The sequence below is a fragment of the Triticum urartu genome, chromosome 7A (genome assembly GCF_056163025.1).
Source record: "Triticum urartu cultivar PI428250 chromosome 7A, HENAU_Tu73, whole genome shotgun sequence".
Classification (NCBI taxonomy): Eukaryota; Viridiplantae; Streptophyta; class Magnoliopsida; order Poales; family Poaceae; genus Triticum; species Triticum urartu.
The window spans coordinates 19,523,412-19,542,148 of NC_141879.1; the positions used below are offsets into that span (position 1 = coordinate 19,523,412).

General features: G+C 44.1%; 1 pseudogene; it reads right to left on the minus strand.

Moving 5' to 3' along the window:
• Positions 1 to 16,881: 16,881 nt before the first annotated feature.
• Positions 16,882 to 17,498, minus strand: LOC125525480 (uncharacterized; annotated as a pseudogene).
• Between the last annotated feature and the right edge of the window lie 1,239 nt (positions 17,499 to 18,737).

An 18,737-nucleotide genomic window follows, 5' to 3' on the forward strand; every position in this document is an offset into this window, starting at 1 on the left:
CAAGGCCTTGAACAATACCCTTTTATTCACAACAGCAATCATGTCTCTGTGCTCAACAGACAAACTTCGGCGGATATGTTGCTGTCATGGCACGGGAAAGAACAGCAATCGAACAATAGATGGACTCCTGCCACTAGTAGTATTGATCCACGCTTGACACATGACTACTCATGGAGAAGACCCATTCCTTTATAACATTTCCCTTTTATTCAGTCTGTTTTGGTGAATCACCAGTCAGAAGACCTTCTTCTTCTTCTGTTAAAATTAGGTTTTCTAACCCAAATTAAAGTTAGATTACACAAGGAGTGAACCACTGGCATTGTTCTATCCCTTGAAGCAGAAAAGACAAGCGAGCAACAATCATATTTCCAATTATCCAGCTGGTCTTTTACAAGTATCCCTTCTTGAATACTCGGTTCAATAAATAAGTTGTTCACAGCCATCCATGTGCATATATAGTAAGTTAATAACACAAAATCCGAATAAATTTATGCCACAACAAGGTTTATGATTATTATTTCAAATAACTGATGCGACAACAAATAATATTAATCACGGACATCCTATGATATTAGCAAGGCGTTGTTGAGGATGACAAGCATGACCAACTCATCATTTTCTTTGATGAGCGCCTCCGCACCAGGCATATCTGGAAGCTGGTACCAACACATGACGATAGGGCCGTATTTCATATCCACACAGTCGGGCAGATGCAAGAACTGCTGCCCACTCTTGTCACCTTGGTAGTCCTTGATCAGGCCATGTCACACGTTGAGGCGTCTCACCACATCTTCATACTCCACCTCACAATAACTGAGAACGTGCATTGCCACTGTTCCCTTCTTGGCATCTTGAAGCTTTTGCTTGACCTTACCACTAGCGGCAGTGATACAGCTCTTAAAGATGCCGACAGTGACGAGCACTAAGTCACGGAGGTCCTTAGCCTCGGCACTTCGATTGTCCGACTGAAGGGTGGACAAACAGAATTCTTGCGTGACAGATTCGTTGTAGGGGTTGTTGATCAAGGCCTTCTTGCATACTTTCACCATGAGCTTGGTCGCCTTGGGCTTGCCAGTATCAGAGTGAAAGTGCAACTATCCCTAGGTGGTTTTGGTAATTCCTAACAACATATAGCTCATTGAGCTAATGCTATTCCAAGATGAATTTTTCAGGTAAGCTCAATGGTTGGCATGGCATGGATTAGAAAATGGACCCTTCAAAATGCTAAGGACAAAAGATTGGCTCAAGCTCAAAGCACAAGACTCTACATTTTTTATTTTTGTGATCCAAGATCACATTGAGTCTATAGAAAAAGCCAATACTATTAAGAAGGGATGAGGTGTTGCTTAATGAGGTGCTTGCTCAAAATGCTTAGTGATATGCTCCAAAACCCTCCACTATTTTCTCATATCCACACATGTCCCAAACCTAAAAGTCCAACTCGGCCCCACCGATTCTTTCTATCCGGAGCCACCGAGTTCAGTTGACATAGCCATTGCCAGAAACCCAAGTCTTTTCGGTCTCACTGATAAGGATCTCGGTCTCACCGAGATGGGATTGCAACCTCTCTGTTTCCCTTCATAACGTTTCGGTCAAACCGAGATGAGCGATCGGTCCCACTGAGATTGCAATGCAAACACCCTGTTTCCTTTTCATAACGTTTCGGTCCAACCGAGATGAGCGAATCGGTCCCACCGAGTTTGCCTAACCAACTCTCTGTTAGTCTATTACCAAAATTGGTCTCACCGAGTTTGTGTAATCGGTCTCACCGAGATTACGTTATGCCCTAACCCTAATGAAATCGGTCCCACCGAGTTGACGTGGCGGTCCCACCAAAACACCTAACGGTCACATTATGAACCAAATCGGTCTGACCGAGTTCTTTGAATCAGTCCCACCGAGTTTGGTGATTTGTGTGTAACGGTTAGATTTTGTGTGGAGGCTATATATACCCCTCCACCCACTCTTCATTCATGGAGAGAGCCATCAGAACATGCCTACACTTCCAATACATATTTTCTGAGAAAGAACCACCTACACTTGTGTTGAGGTCAAGATATTTCATTCCAACCACATAAATCTTGATCTCTAGCCTTCCCCAAGTTGCTTTCCACTCAAATCTTCTTTCTACCAAATCCAATCCTTTGAGAGAGAGTTGAGTGTTGGGGAGACTATCATATGAAGCACAAGAGCAAGGATTTCATCATCAACACACCATTTGTTACTTCTTGGAGAGTGGTGTCTCCTAGATTGGCTAGGTGTCACTTGGGAGCCTCCGACAAGATTGTGGAGTTGAACCAAGGAGTTTGTAAGGGCAATGAGATCGCCTACTTCGTGAAGATCTACCCTAGTGAGGCAAGTCCTTCGTGGGCGACGGCCATGGTGGGATAGACAAGGTTGCTTCTTCGTGGACCCTTCATGGGTGGATCCCTCCGTAGAGTCGCGCAACCGTTACCCTTCATGGGTTGAAGTCTCCATCAACGTTGATGTACGATAGCACCACCTATCGGAACCACGAATAAAAAATCTCCGTGTCAACATTGCGTTTGCTCCCTAAATCTCCTCCATTTACCTTCATATGCAATTGTTTTACATTTCGCTGCTATACTCTTAGAATTGCATGTGTAGGTTGATTGCTTGACTTGTGCTAAGTTGCTAAAATCTGCCAAGAACTAAAATTGGGAAAAGGCTAGATTTTTATTTGGTCAAGTAGTCTAATCACCCGCCCCCCTCTAGACATACTTTCGATCCTACACAGAGCCACTAGCATGAGCGGAAAAAAGGAAGAAGATGATGGTGGAGAGGACGATGCACTAGTAGAAAAAGGGTCAAACGTGAAGCACATTAGTGCCGGTTTGAATTTGAGCCGGCACTAATGGTACCATTAGTGCCGGTTTGAACGGCTATGCATTAATGCCGGTTCGTGTTGAACCTTTAGTACCGGTTCGTAGCACGAACCGATACTAAAGGGGTGATGGCAGGCTGGCGTCAGGCCGGGGCCCCACGATCACCTTTAGTACCGGTTCGTGTCACAAACCGGTACTAAAGGGCTAACCTTTAGTACTGGTTTGTCCTTTAGTACCGGTTTGTGCCACGAATCGGTACTAAAGGGGTCTGACCTATAGTACCGGTCTGTGACACAAACCGACACTATAGGGCAATTTTCAAACTCTACCCCCCCCCCCCCCCCCCCCGCGTGTGTCGCCATTTCAGTTCTGAAAAAATCAAAAGAAAATGATAAAAACTTCAAAAAATAAAATCCTTCGAGAGGTAGTTATATTACTACATCTACTAGTTAGGAAAATTTGAAAACTTAAATTTGGACATGTTTTGCAAAAAGTGTAGGGAAAATGTAAAACGGCTATAACTTTTGCATACGATGTCGGAAAAAAACGTATAATATATCAAAATTTCAGCACGAAAATCCGCATCCGATGGAGACCGCCTACGGCTTGTTTGCAATTTTTTAGAATTCTCAAATTCCAAAAGGAAAAAAAGATATGGTCAAATTTAAGTTTTTTTAAAAAAATTTGTTAAATCTGGTCAAACTACTTATTCAAGAAGTATTAATGTTACTACATAATTATTCAAGAATATTAGTGTTACTAAATAATTATTTCAATTTTTTGAATTTTGGCCAAATCTGGTCAAACTATGGTCAAACTGTGGTCAAACTATGGTCAAACTTATTCAAGAAATATTAGTGTTAGTAAATAATTACTGTTTTTTAGAATAATAGTTTCAAACTCAAACAGTAAAATGTGTGACTTCATGCTCAAGCTAAACTCCTGAGGGTTAATAGGATTGGCATCTTACTATTGTCAGGAAAACAACAAGTGCGGACTTGGAAACGAGGAAGAATAGAACCCGAAAGTTAAGCGTGCTCGGGCTGGAGTAGTGAGAGGGATGGGTGACTGGTCGGGAAGTTAGATGATTTGGAATGAGTGATCCACACTTGAGCAATTAAGAGAGGTGATTAGAGACTAAATCACCAAATAATTCAGAAAAATTAAAAATTGAAAAAAAAATTCCAAACTTTTTTTAGAAAAAAAATCAAAAAAAAACCTTTAGTACCGGTTGGTAACACCAACCGGTACTAAAGGTCCCCCATACCAGGGCGCGAGCTCACGCCACGTGGTGGCACTTTAGCGCCGGTTCGTGCCGAACCGGTACTAAAGGGGGGGGGGGCCTTTAGTGCCCACCAATTAGTGCCGGTTATGGAACCGGCACTAAAGGCCCTTACGAACCGGTTTTAAAGCTCCGCTTTCTACTAGTGATGGTAGTCCTTGGCATTGCTACCATTACTGCAGGGCTAGCTAGAAGCCTTGAAGTACTGAAGCGCCGAGAGGGAGGTGGAGAAAAATAGACAGAGAAGCATGTGTATTGCAGAGATGGATGGATGGATGGAGGTGATGTACATGAGGCTGGGAATTCTTTATAATGCCTGCAATGGGGTATCATAAATGCAGTATGCAGGTTTGGTCCTGAATATGTGTACTATCGATGTCCAGTAAATGCTGAATGCTCAATTTGGATCTCTACATATTAATGCTCTCTCTATGTTCCAGAAACACACAGATGCTCACTATAGATCTTATTGTAGTAACACACATCTTATTTATATGAATCCATTAATGCAACATAGCTTGATCACGGATATCCCAAATGATTTGTGTGCACTGAATGCCCATACATATGTGGATACTCATTTTGGTACGTCTTATTTGCATTGGTGTTTTCTAAACATCATTTTGTATAACTGATTTGTTACTTCTACATTGCTTTGGGGGCTGATTATATTTGCCCTCATCAAGTCTATGATTGCTCATTTTTTCTTTGCAATTTTCGAGTAGTTACAGATAATTCTAAGGGAGCAGTCACTTAGTTAACTCGGCCACAGAATAATTTTTTTTGTTAAAATATCAAAAATTTATATTTTATATTTTAGTTTTTCCAAGTCGATTATTGTCTGATGGGTTGACTTTTACAACAGTTGTATTCCCCTAGTTAAAAATCACAACTTATTTTAGGGATTAAATGATGCCAGCCGAACTAACATATCATCCGTATGCAATGTCAAAAAATAAGCATGTTTACTGCCCACCACCTAAGAAAATCAAAAAAAAATGTTGTCGATACCAAGAAGTCACAATATGGGTTAATTCAGTTTCGCTTCTCGTTACTACTACTTAGGGCATCTCCAGCCGCGCCCCCAGGAAGGCCTCCCCAGGTGTTTTTTTTGCGCCGGCGCCGAAAAATCGGCCCAGTCGCGCCCCCAGGAGCCCGATTTTCGCCGGCTTGGGCCGAAAACAGCGCCGGCGGACCCAGGCCGAACCCGGCGCGCTGGGGGGCGCCCGGGCGGACTGTTTTGGCGCGAAACAGCCGCGGGCCCGCCGCGTCAGTGACTCTACCCTCTTCTCGGCCCTTCGTCGTCCTCATCGCCTCGTTTCCCGCGGCGAATCAATGCCAAAGCTGCCGCGCTGCCGCGCCGGTCAGCCTGCGCCATTGATGCCTCACGGGCGGCGCAGTGAAGACCGGATGACGTGCGTCCCTCGCCCTCCCTCGCCCGCCACGCATACTCACGGCGGCTCGCGCACGGGCGGCGCCTCGGCCTATATAAGACGCGCCCCAGAGCACTCGGCGACTCGTACTCTCTCGCCGTCGTCGTTCCTCCCTCGCCTCTCTCTCGCCGTCGTCGTTCCTCCCTCTCCTCTCTCTCGCCGTCTCCAGCACCCATGGCCGAGCGCTTCCCAGGCGACGGCGTGGCGGCGAACGGCTTCGGCCGCCTCCATCTTCACGAGAGCGAGGCTCGCCTCCTTTTCGAGGCCGAGTACCCGGTCCCGCCGGACATGCGGGTACCCGGGGCATGGAGGATCAGCGCCGGCGGCGTGCCGGTGCCCCCATACCCACCGGCGCGGTGCGGCGTGCGGAGATCGCACGCATCCGCTCGTCCCTGCCGCGTGCGGCGAGGGAGGGGCCACAGTACGTCCCCGACAGCCCGCTCTGGGAGCCCTACTTCCGCCGCCGTCACGCCGAGCAGCTCGAGGCCACCTACGGCGTCGAGCCCTCCGGCAGGCTCAACGCCGTCGGTCGGCGTCGGTGGTGGGGCGTGCCCGAGCGCACGTTGGAGGCCGTCCTCGAGTACATCGAGGGCGGCAACACGCCGCGCCTCGAGTACCCCTCTCCCCCGTCCTTCACACGCCGCCAGGGAAGCTCCTGGAGCCCGAGGCGCATGGAGACCGGGGGGTCCTCCTCCTCGTCCGGCGGCTCCCCCTGCCTCCACCTCCGCCCCGTCAAGCCGGAGCCCCAGGGCGCGCCTGTCATCGCGCGCACCCGCAGCTCCGGCGTCCGCATCGGCGACAACGCCTCCCCCACCGGCCGCTTCATCCTCGTCGAGCCCAAGCCGGAGCCCGGCCTCCCCGTGGAGTACGAGGAGATAGCCCGGCGTGGCTTCTCCGACGAGGACGCCCTGCGGTGGGCGCGGGACGACTACCTCCGCGACGAGATGGTCCGGCAGCGCCGGGCCCTGGAGGAGATCGCCGCCCGCAAGCGTGGGCGCGAGGACGAGCATGGCGTCGTGGTCCTCAGCGACGACAACGACGACGCCCCCGGACCGTCCAACCCGCCGCGCCAACCGGGGGAGGGATGCAGCAGGGACGGCGGAGGCGGCGGGGGCGACGACGACGACGACGACGACGACGGCGGCGGCGGCGACTACACGCGGTTCTACCGCCTCCTCGGCATGTAGAACCGCGTGGGCGGGCGGCGAGGCGGGCGGCGAGGGAGACGGCGGGGGTAGCACGCGGTAGTTTTTCCTTTTTTTGTAAAGTATGTTTAAATTTGAACGAACTCGCCGATGTTTGCGTTAAATTTGAGTCGTGTTTGTGCCGTATTTGACTTTTTTAAAATCCCATGGGGGGGCGCGACTGGGGGGCATCACGCCCCCAGTGCGCGGTTTAGCGCCGGTGCGCCCTCAGGGGGCGATTTTTTGCCCCTCCTGGGGGGCCAACGGCTGAAGATGCCCTTAGTAGGAAGGAAAAGAGCTAGTGATCATACGGAGGTAACCTGTATCATAGGTACATGATGCACACGTACATGCCAGATATGATATATAGACAGAGTTAATTATGATTACCACTCAATAATTTTTCTTTATGGATATCCAAATTTATGTTCAGAATCAACATTTCTACGTCATATTTTTCCAGGGATTTTTTTACTTAATAATCACATGGATATTTAGAACTTTCTTGTGCTAATTATGTACTCTCTTTAGCGTATGTTACAATGCATGGTTTTCTCGGTTACTTTAGAAAAGGCATGTCTTTCTCTATTCCAAACTTCTCATAGATGCAGTTAGGTTTCGTAGAAGTTTACAATGTCAGCCAACATGAAAAAGGATAAAAGTATCATCATTTGCACATTTTTTTAACCTGCTTCGCTATTTATATTTATATGGATATTCACTTTGCGATTTATATTTTCCCAATTCGCTACACAAGCGCAGAACAAAAGTTTGAGAAAATAAATGCAAAATGTGTAAAACAAAATGTGTAGGCACAAAATTAAAAATATAGTCTAACTCTGAACATGCCTATATAACCTCTTATTTGCATACGTTCTTTTAAACATAGCATGGACAGGGAATCATTTCGCGAACCACATTACATTATAATAAATGAATTTGTTTTTTCTCGGTGACAGGGTAACTGTTGTTTCTATGTCGACCAGTTGTAGCTTGAAAGAAAGTGTCATAAAACAATTATGTTACTCCCTCCTCCTCCATAATCTAGTGCGTATAGATTTTTCTAAAAGTCAAACTTTCCAAACATTGAGCAAGTTTATAGCAAAACTATTTATATCTACAATAGCAAATATATTTAACATGAAACTATTTATATCTACAATAGCAAATATATTTAACATGAAACTATTTATATCTAATGATATATATTTGTCATTCTAGATGTAAATGTTTTTCTTCACAAATTTGGTCAAACTTTGTGAGGTTTGACTTTTCAAAAAAAATCACTATACTACGGAAAGGGGGTAGAATATTTTTGGTATAGAAGTGTGCAACACACGTTTTGACAAACTCTAAGATTAATATTGGATATTATTTCTTAGAAAATTAACTATCTAATTCTCGTTAAACAAAGAATCAATAGTCTAGGAAAATGCGAGCACCATTGTCAAGTCTAGAACTTGAAACCTAGATGGGCTGGGGATATCATTGTCCTCCTAACCATTCAACCAAAGGTTGGTTCCTGTTGGTTCTCACACATGTTGACGGTCGTGTGCATCGGTATCAAGTTCTATTTCTGTCGGAATTTCCTTTGACAAGCCGGCTACTAGAGTTATCGTTACCCTAGAAAATGTTGCCCTGGTTCAAAATAAAAAAATCAAATTCAAATCATCCAAATTTCAAGTAAGATATACATGATATTATTGACAAAAATATTGGCATGGCCTCTTGGATACACATGATTTTTTGCTAGAGAAGGTCGAGGAATTGAATTCCATATGCCCACCAATTTTTTGCGTTGTTACTTTGGCTGCCCGTCGGGGACGAAGCTCTAGTATGGACACTGGGCTCAATTGACCCCAATGCCTTCCAGTATTTGAAGCTAGTACGTCCATCAAAGTTGCGTTTGACCCCAGCCCACCAGCTAATTGTCCAATTGTTTAGTCTCAGCCCATACAATCCGTAAATTCTAGCAAAAATAAAAAAAGTTATCGTGGCGTACAGCTCCAGCACACAAGGCCCAATGCATAAGACGTGCTTAGCCGCTTAGGGTTACAGTCTTTACACACGTACACGTTGACGTTTAGTCTCCAATTTCTTTGGATCTACGCGAAGTCGTGAACAACCAGCCGACACATGCCTCTTCGTCTCTTCGCCATCGTCAGGTCGCCGTCTCATCGCCTTCGCCTATTCTTTTCCACACCCCAACTCTCCATCCCTAATCCTCAATTTCGAACGGTGACAAACAAGGCGATCCCTAATTCCAAGGGTGATGCCGGCCAGCCGGTCGCTGCCGCCGCATAATCTGTAATCTCCCTGAGTGTTGGTTGCCCATTTGGCACATGCCCTCCCCGTCGGCAGTTCCGAGGCAGGTACGCCCAGGTCCCTGGGTACGCCAATATCTTTCTCGGTTTCTCTTGGTCTCACGCACCAACAACTAATTCTCTCTGGATGGCTAATTACTAAGTTTTGGTTTATGATTTTGTTGCAGCTAGGAGGCTAGGACTAGAAGGATATGGACAAATTTCTGCTGAAACGAATGGCACCAAAGACTGATCTGGCAGGGACTTTAAGGCTAGTTAGACTAAGACAGGATCACACATCAAATATTGGTACTACTACTATTATGATACCAATTATATCATTGGCTCAGTGCATATTTTCGCTCTTTATGTTGCCCTTTACCCTTGCCTAGGGGGGACTGTAACACCATGATCATCTTTTAATAAAACTCCTATATTCAACGCAAAAAAAAATGTTATCCTTGGATGTTATTTCTATTGTGTTATAGTGGGCATTTTTTTGGTTTTTCCTCTTTATATTGCTCTCAGCGTGAGTCACGCCATAGCCTGTGCTATAGTGGGCATTGGTTGTCCCCAGTGACCATTTTTTCTAGTTTCATCCCTGCCGTCGGATCTTCGTGCTTGAAAAGACTGCACCCATAGAGGCAACGAGAGAGATAAAAGACTTCAAAACATCAGAAGAACACACTGACAACATGATTTCAAGAGCCAATTTTAAAGATATGTTCCACAGGGAGGGACCGATGGTATCATTTCTAGCCTTTGAAGCAAAAAAGACGGATGACCCCGAACAAGTCTCCAATTATCATAGCAAAATAAAGAATTTATTCAAAACCATGCATGTTATTATATCAACAGACAAATCCAGACTAAAGTTTATTATTATTATTAAGAGTACAATTAATTTCACATAAACATATTTTCTCAGATAAAAACAAACATTATATACTCGAGAAACATCACCTCTGGTGCTACCAAGGCAGTGTTCAATTTAACCAGCATGCACATTTCACTGTTTTCATTGACCAGAGCCCCCACTCCACGCATATCGACAAGCTCGGAGTCCCGCTCATCGATATGATCGTATGCCATATCCACACAACTGGCGAGCTCATTGGACCGTAGCCCGTCCTCGTCGCCTTGGTAATCCTGATCATGGCACCACATATGTTGAGGACGCTCACCACAGTCATAATCCGCCTCACACAAACTAAGGACACGCATTGGCACCGTGCCCTTCTTGCTTCATGTGTGTTGTCTTGGCGCACCCATTTCGTCCACCGCCGTCCGTTTGTGTCGGCGCGGACAAAAAAGTCGGCCCAACGCGCCGACATAAATGGACGCGCGTCCGATTTCGTCCGCCTGCCGACCCATTTCCGACCCATTTTTTAGCCGGATTTGCGTCGGTGGAGACAAAAGACGGACGCGCGCGCGCTCACCCTCTCTCCTTCCCGGGCGCGCTGGTCGGTGGCACATTGGCTTCTCCACATCAAACAGCACACCCTCGCCCACCTGCTTCATCGCCGACGCCACCGGTCATTTTTTCCGATAGAAAAAGGATACATAGATAGTTCTAGCATACACAGATAAAAAAAAGACCAACTACTCGTCGCTTTCCGACTCCGACTCGGTAATGTCCTCCTATGACGTCTAAATGTAGGCGTCAGCATGCTGCTCGTCTTTAAAGTCCCACCCCGACGTTTCTCGTAGCTTCAGTTTCAATTGAGCGGCCTGCTTGCGCGCACGCTTGTCCTCCCGATAGGCGGCTCACTCCGTCCTCCTCACCTCCTTCTCCGTCCTCCTTTGCTTGTAGAACTAGCGCTCATTGACGATGTCCTGCAGAAAGCGTTTGCGCCACACCACCATGGCTTCCATGTCGATCTCAGTGATGGCGAGGCGACGATGCCGCCTCTGGTGGACACGACGATCCTCGTCGGTGAAAAGCCGCGGGAGAGGCGCGAGATCCTGCGCCGCTGGCTCGACACGTCAGGAAAATTAATATCCCAACGAGGCCTCAGGAGGCACCACGCCGCCGCGTCGTGCGCGCGGGCCGACTCCTCTGCGGTGTTGAAGGTGCTGAGGATGAGGCGTTTCTCGCCAAACCTGATCTCGGAGGAGAAGGCACCCCAGCGGCGCTCGCGGACTCCGCGAAAATTCGAAGCGCCCAGGCGGCGCATCGACATGGTGGCGCAGAGACGGCGAGGCTAGTTATAGGGGGCGAGACAAGTGGGCGGCGGACAGAGTGTGGAGGGAGCGCCTTCTTATAACGAGCGCCGGCCGCAGCGCGCGCGCGAACCTTTCCCGCGCGCTGGAGCGCCGAAACCAGCGCGCGCTAGGCCACTTTTCCCCCACACGTGCGAACCTTTCCCGCGCGCTGGAGCGCCAAAACCAGAGCGACGGCATGGCAGCTGGCATGATCGAAAGCGCGTGCGGTCATGAAATGGATCGGCCCGTTGGGCGCACTACCGACCCAAATCTAAAAAAGGGCGGACGGCAGGCGGGCGGCAGACCCAAACGTACAAAAAGCGGACAACAACACCGTCTGTCTGGGTCGGCCCGTTGAAGTTGCTCTTAGGAGTGAACCTCTGTCTCCCGTAGGGCCCATGTGTTTGACAACACATGGGGTGGCCTGTTCAGCACGCCAGTGTGAAAAATCATGACACAGGCATGAGGTAATAGTTAGTGGTCTACTCCCTACGCCTGGGAGTTATCACATCATAGGAGTAGGTAGCTCCAGTAGATAAGTTTCCCTATATTGGATAAAGATCAATGGAACGCCTCGTAGGTGTGAGTAGCGAGTTGCCAAATATATATGTTATACGGAATTAAATTATAGGAATCCTGCTAGCTGAGCAACTGTAATTTTCCTTTTGAAAAGTAAGGAAATGGAATAGGGAGAAGATTTTGCATTTTAGAATAAAGAATCTGCTCAAGATGCTCTATAATATTTCCTGACTTGGGCACATCATTGTTTTCTTTTATTTGAGACGCAGATTGGAGCACAGCATTTGCTGGTAATTAAGCAGATGCATGATGCATGCCAACATGATACTTGGGAAAATAACAAGACTACACTTCCTACAGTAATACAGATTCACGCGTAAGGTCAAGTCTAAAAAGATGTATCGGGATCAGCTTCCATTTCATATACTCCATGGTGGAATATGATGTCACGCTTGTTATCAAGGTTTTGGATCGGGAGTGAACAGTGGACTAGACAAACCAGTGTGCCAGGGTGGTCCAATAGTAGAAATCTTTACATAAATTTATTTATTTTCAAAGAAATAATTTTTCTACTACACTATATACATGCTGTGGGGAAAATTCAGGGTGGTCCATGTCCACCCCCTAGCTAAGCCACTACGAGTGGACCTTTTCTCTAAAGGGGCACCAAAATTCGAGGTTACTAAGGTAACCACGAAATACAAAAAAAATCAGACGAAATTAGAAATCATTTTTAAGTTGATATAGATAGTTATTTATCTTTACCTAATAATAAAGTATAGAGTGCTTGTACCCATTCACCATCATCCAAATTACCCTCAAAGTTGGCGAGAATTACCCACTAATGCCACCTGTAAGTGGCAAAAATAATTCGCTTTTTTCCACGCTGGTTCAATATGAAGCTATCTTTTATGTGACACAAGTACATGCGCATCCCACCGGCTAGAGGTTCGATCTCATCTCCCCATTCTATCTCCCTTTTCTCTCTTGTTGTTAGAGGGTTGATTGCGCCAGCCCTTCAACTCTCTTTCTTTCCTTTCTTACAGATGGTTTTTCTTTCTTTCGGCTTTATTTCGAAATACTCTAAATATTTCTATGCATTAAAGAAATGTTAAACTTCTCTACAAAAAATATTTCCACCATATATAAACAAATGGGTAGTGTGTATGGAAAGCAAAATTAGGAAAATAATAACGTAAGTTTCTGTTTTTTTTTTGAAAAAAATTAAGCATGCATTTAAATAAATTTAAATGTGTACAAAAAATGTTTATGATGTATACAAAAATATACAATATGTTTAGAACAAAGTAGACATAAAAAAGTATATGTTTTCAAAAATATTAATCATGTATTTGGACGATGTTAACCGTGTACATAAAAATGATCATGATGTACACAAGAAATATAGAATGCATATAGGAAAATTGGAAATCAAAAAACTTATGGTTAAAGAAAGTTGAAAACTAAATTGGAAAAATTTTATACTTGTATATCTAAATGTTTGTCATGTATAAAAAAAATACTGTGTTCATGGAGAATAAAGAGATAAACAAAATATTTTACCAAATGTTAATTATTTATTTAAAAATGTAATAATTTATTTTTAAATTTCTAAATGTGATACAAAATGTTTCTGGTATATACAAAAAATTTATAGTGTATATGAGCAAACGTAGACATAACAAATATAAGTTCTCAAAAATATTAATTATATATTTAGAAAATGTTAAACATGTATATAAAAATTATTCTTGGTGTATAAAAAATGTAGAAAGAAAACGAACAAAAACTATAAAATTGAAAAAGAAACAAAAAAGCAAAGAAAGCAAAAAATAGCAAAACCCGTAAAACCAAAAGAATATACCAAAAAATAAGAAAGAAAAAACAAGAATGATAAAAACGTGCTATCATTAATTACTAACATGTACTTTGTTATCTTCATCACACTGCAAATATTTGTTGGGCATCACCAAGGACGAACGACAACAAATGCGTAATGAGATACCTCCAACTAGGTAGATATTTTTGTTGTCGAATAAGTTAAAAACATCTTGAGTACACTTCAAAAATCATCCCATTTTTATATATAAGCACAACACCACTTATCATGTTATTTGTCATGTGACATCGTGAAAGATTTCAAGGGATTTACTAATGTCTTGAGAGTGTGTATGAGGGGTGACTTTTTCTCCCCCGTTGAAAGAACACAAAGCCTGCCCTTCTTCGGAAAACACACACACATACACACACAAAGCAAGCCCTACCGTATTGGCTGTTCACCCTTAGCTGCCGCTTGGTCAAACGTCGCGAGTTTGACGTTCTTACTTTTTGCATCCTCTAAAAGAAGTAAAAATGAAAGCGACGAGACTCAAACCCGAGACTTGCTGCTGCGGAAAGCTTGGCTTTGCCACCTAGGCCATGACCTGTCATGATGTTCAAAAAGAGGAAAGTCCCTACCGTATCCCACAAATTAAGAAGCAAAATTTTCCATAAAAAAACCCAACGATAAGATGCCAAAACAAAATCCCAACGATAAAAGGAAAAAAAATCGACTATCGGGCAGATTGCCCGTGAAATAAAAGAAAGCAAACTCGCGTAACAAAACTTAAACCTCCACCCATCTGAACAAATAAAAACACTACGTACCAAACAGATCAAGCCAAAATGTACAAAAAAAATAGAAGTCACGTAAAGAAAAAGGGACAGTCCTTAGCATCCGCGTTACTTCTCATAAAAAAAATAGGGTTCTCACCACGTACATATAATTGAAGATTAAGCCCACGCCTTCCAAAAAAAATAGTCCTTAGCATACACGTTACTTCCCAGAAGAAAAACAAGCTACAAAAACAGTTTTCACCACATACGTGAAATAAAATCTTACAAAGAAACATACGACTTGATCTTTGGTATGGGACATGACAAAAAAAGACACAACCTCAAAAAATGACTTCTCATTACATATGTGAAATAAAACCTTGCAGAAAAAAATACATACATGAAATAAAAGATTAAACATACATGACCAAATAAAAACAAGGAAAGCCTCACGTCAATCGAAAAAGCAAGGAAAAACTCCACCCGCTGCACAAATTAAGAAGGAATGTCTGTTAAAAACTCCAAGATAAAATGTAAAAAAAGTCCAATGATAAAAATGGAAAAAATCCGCGATCCAGCTGATTGACCGTGAAATAAAAACTAGACCCAATGGCTCCATCAATAAAATATTCTCCCGACAAAAATCTGTGTGGACTCATCTGTACGGCCTATGCCTCCTCCTCTGCTTCAATCCTGCTGTCCTACCAATGGCCGCCGATCACGATTATTTGTCACTGAATGTGCTTTCCCACCTGCATGGCCATCGGTGAACCACAAAGTGTCACAAGGGCGGCCTAATTTATTTTTCTATATGCTACAACAAAAATACCTCTCATGTTTAGTTGGACAGTATATTTTTTAAAGGGAGATTGAAGCTGAAGTTTGTCAACCACGGATGTGGAGCTGGTCGAGACTGGTGGCTAGATGACAAAGGCTCCGCTCGGCAAGGAAAGATTTGCATTGAGCTAAGACTCATGACTAATTGATATAATCTAAGAGATGATGAACCAAGAAAATTATATTAGAAATAAGTTGGATGTTATTTGCATTATTCTATTTTGAGGAGTAAAATTATTTTTTGGGAATTAGACAATCAAACTATTGTTATGATTTCTTGAACTGGCCACATAGGCCACATAAATTATGAAATTACTTTTCATTGACGGAATTTCGTTTGTGAAGATAGCATAGGGGCAACCGATCAATGTCCCCGGTAATGAGTACTCAATCACATCATGTTTGGTAGTACTACTGTATGGGTGTTCTACATAAAAGCAAATGTAAGTAGACAACATTATAATTATTAATTTTGTCCATTATATTGCAAAGTAAAGGATATCCGTGTGGTCAAAAAAAATTAGATCAATATTGCACCACTATATGTCTTTTTTTCAAATTTAAATCCTGTTCAAGTTTATACTGCTTTTCTTACTACTCCTAATAAATGATCAGAACAAGGAAGCTTGCAGTTCTGTAGGGGAAGACCGATCCTTGACGAGCATTTCTAGCGTGACACAGATAAATAACATTGGATGGAGCGGCTCGACGACCTCCTCATGTACGCTGCCGGACGCTGGCTGCATCCGATGACACCGGGAGCAAGGTAGTGGTGTCGTGTAAGTTCATTTTAGATGCTAAGGACTATTATGCACAACTTAGTACTATTCTCTTGAAAGATAAACTACTTTGCCTGACATGCATACTTGCGATTATGTAGACTTAACATGTTTTTACACAGGTGCAGATTACGAACGCTAATTATTTGCACATATAGTACGGTTGCACATGTCTTTTTTTTTGTCCTGATAAGTTATAAAAAATATAACTATTAAAGTATCTTTGATACACATAAATTTTTATAGTAAAAAATAATGTGGATGTTTCCTGCACGACAAAGATCTCATATAAACAAATGATTATGTATGTGATATACATATGTGTAGCAAGGATAGAAAGTACAATAAACTTTCAAGCACATTAATCTGAAAAGAAATCCTCTTATGATTTTCTTTGCACAAATATGATAGTGAAATACGATTAATCTATCACACAACTCCAATTCAATCGTGAAAGATTTTCTTTAAGAATTTATTGGTTAATACAAGAATATAAAATACAAATAACCTATGGTGCTTAGCGTAATCAAGAATTGCAGAAATCAAACTTTGATATATTATTTGCTACAGTGTTACATACTACTTCTCCAAATAATTCTTTTTAGTCTGGATATAAGATTTTCCTGAAGTCAAACTTCATAAAGTTTGAGCATATTTATATTGAAAAATATTAACATGTACAATACTAAAGTCACAGAGTATAAAAATTAAGATTCATGCCGCATTTAATGATATTGATTACACATTGAGAATATTGATATTTTTTCTGTAAGTTGGTCAAACTTTACGTTGTTTTACTTCAAATAAATCTTATATACAGAGTAAAATATCTGGCGGGAGTATTTAATATTAGAAGTGCTAGCCCGTGCTGATGCACGGGTTGATGACTAGTAGATTATTAACTATCAAAGTCATATGGCCCTAGCAAGACATTGTTCAGGCCGCCCAGCTTGATCAACTCCTCGTTATCGTTGATAACTGTCTGGCTTTCCATGGGAAGCTCATGCCGGCAGTCGCTGACATGGTCAGTCGCCTTCTCCACACACTCGGGCAGTTCAAAGAACCACGGGCCGTCCGCGTCGCCCATGGGGACACGGAAGTCCCTGAGCATGGCGTTGCAGAGGCCGAGGGTACCGATAGCAGCATCGTAATCCACCTGGCAATACCTGAGACCGAGCGCCTCCTCCGTACCTTTCTTGGCTTTCTGGAGTGCTTCCTTCACCTTGCCGCCGGCAGCCGCCACGTGGATCTTGAGGATGTCAACGGCGACGAGCGACAGGTCGCGGAGGTCCTTGGACTCAGAGCTCCTTTTGTCGGACCGGAGAGTCTGCACGCAGAATTCCTGGGTGACGTTCAGGTGCTTGTTGCGGCAGCTGCTCGAAGCGTTCTTGCAGGTTTCTACCACGAGGTCTACCACCTTGACCTTGTCGTTGCGCCGCCGGCATGTGCGCGGATGCACACAAAAAGGAGCATGATTGCAACCAAGAAGGCAGCGGTCGCCCGTGTGGTTGCCATTGCTGCAAGGATATCTGCAATTGTATTGTAGGCTTTGTAGCTGAGAGAGAGGTGAAGATGAATTGATAGTCAGATTTTGTAGTGCAAAGATGGAGGTGGTGTACGGTTCTTGTGACATCTATATAGTGCAGCAGCAGGTTCATAAATCCAATGCAGCTTAGTCACGGATATCCAAATAATTAGTATTTCAGACACTATATGCACAGATATGTGTTGGAAAAATGAGCAAATTACTACGAGATTTAATCCGAATAAATAGGAAATAGATCATGACAGCAATAGCAGAGATTAAACTAATCATGCGAACTAGCATACTAGATGAACAGATCACATCTAGGGCACATACTAGAAACATGAGTTCTACCACGATCTCGAACAAGAAGGATAGAATAACATACGGTGCCGCGGGTGCAGCACCGACGGCGTTGACGTTGTCGCCCATGTCGTCGAGGATGAGGTTGCCGAGGTCGGGGAAGAAGTCGTCGTTCGCGAAGTCGTCGCTGCCAGCAGTCGCGCGAGTGCGCTCCCCAAAAACCTGATCGCCCCTCTCCCATACAGGATCACGAGAGGCGGGGTTCTAGAGGCCTGCTGTCCTTTTTCCCGGTGCACGCCGAAAGGAGGGATGGAGAAGACTTGCTTGGCGGCGCAATGATCTGGAACGGTGGTCAGAAACCATACGAAGCGGCGGCGGCTAGGGTAGACGTCTGCCTGACTATATAGTGCGGGCCGGGTAGGTCGTGGGAGTAAACCCCAACGTTCGAGTCATCACGATCCAAAAGAATCGGAAATGGTTCAGTAATTAACGAGTCCATTAAATATTAATTAATGACTCATTATTTTTCCCGAGCAGCAAAAATATAGACAACGTGCATAGCTCTGTCCTCGGCTTGGCTCAATCCCGCGGCGTGGCGTGGCGTGGTGAGGCGAGCGAGGAGGAGGAGCGCGCGTGTAGGTCTCCTCTTCTCATGCTCATACAAGTGGTAGAAGAGCTCACCTTATAAAGAGGTGCAACTCTCTCTCAACTTCCGGGGTGGGACTAAACTTCAGTCTCACCCACTCCACTCACATGTGTGCATGAATGGGCCAAGAGAATTTCAGAATTTTAGTTGGGCTTTGCCTACTAGCAAAATTCCAACAATCCCCCACAAAGTCTCATTGGCACATCTCATCATTTAGTTCCAAAACATTGTTTATATACCGGTGCTTAGTGGAGACTGTGAAGTTGAACTTCCACTTAAA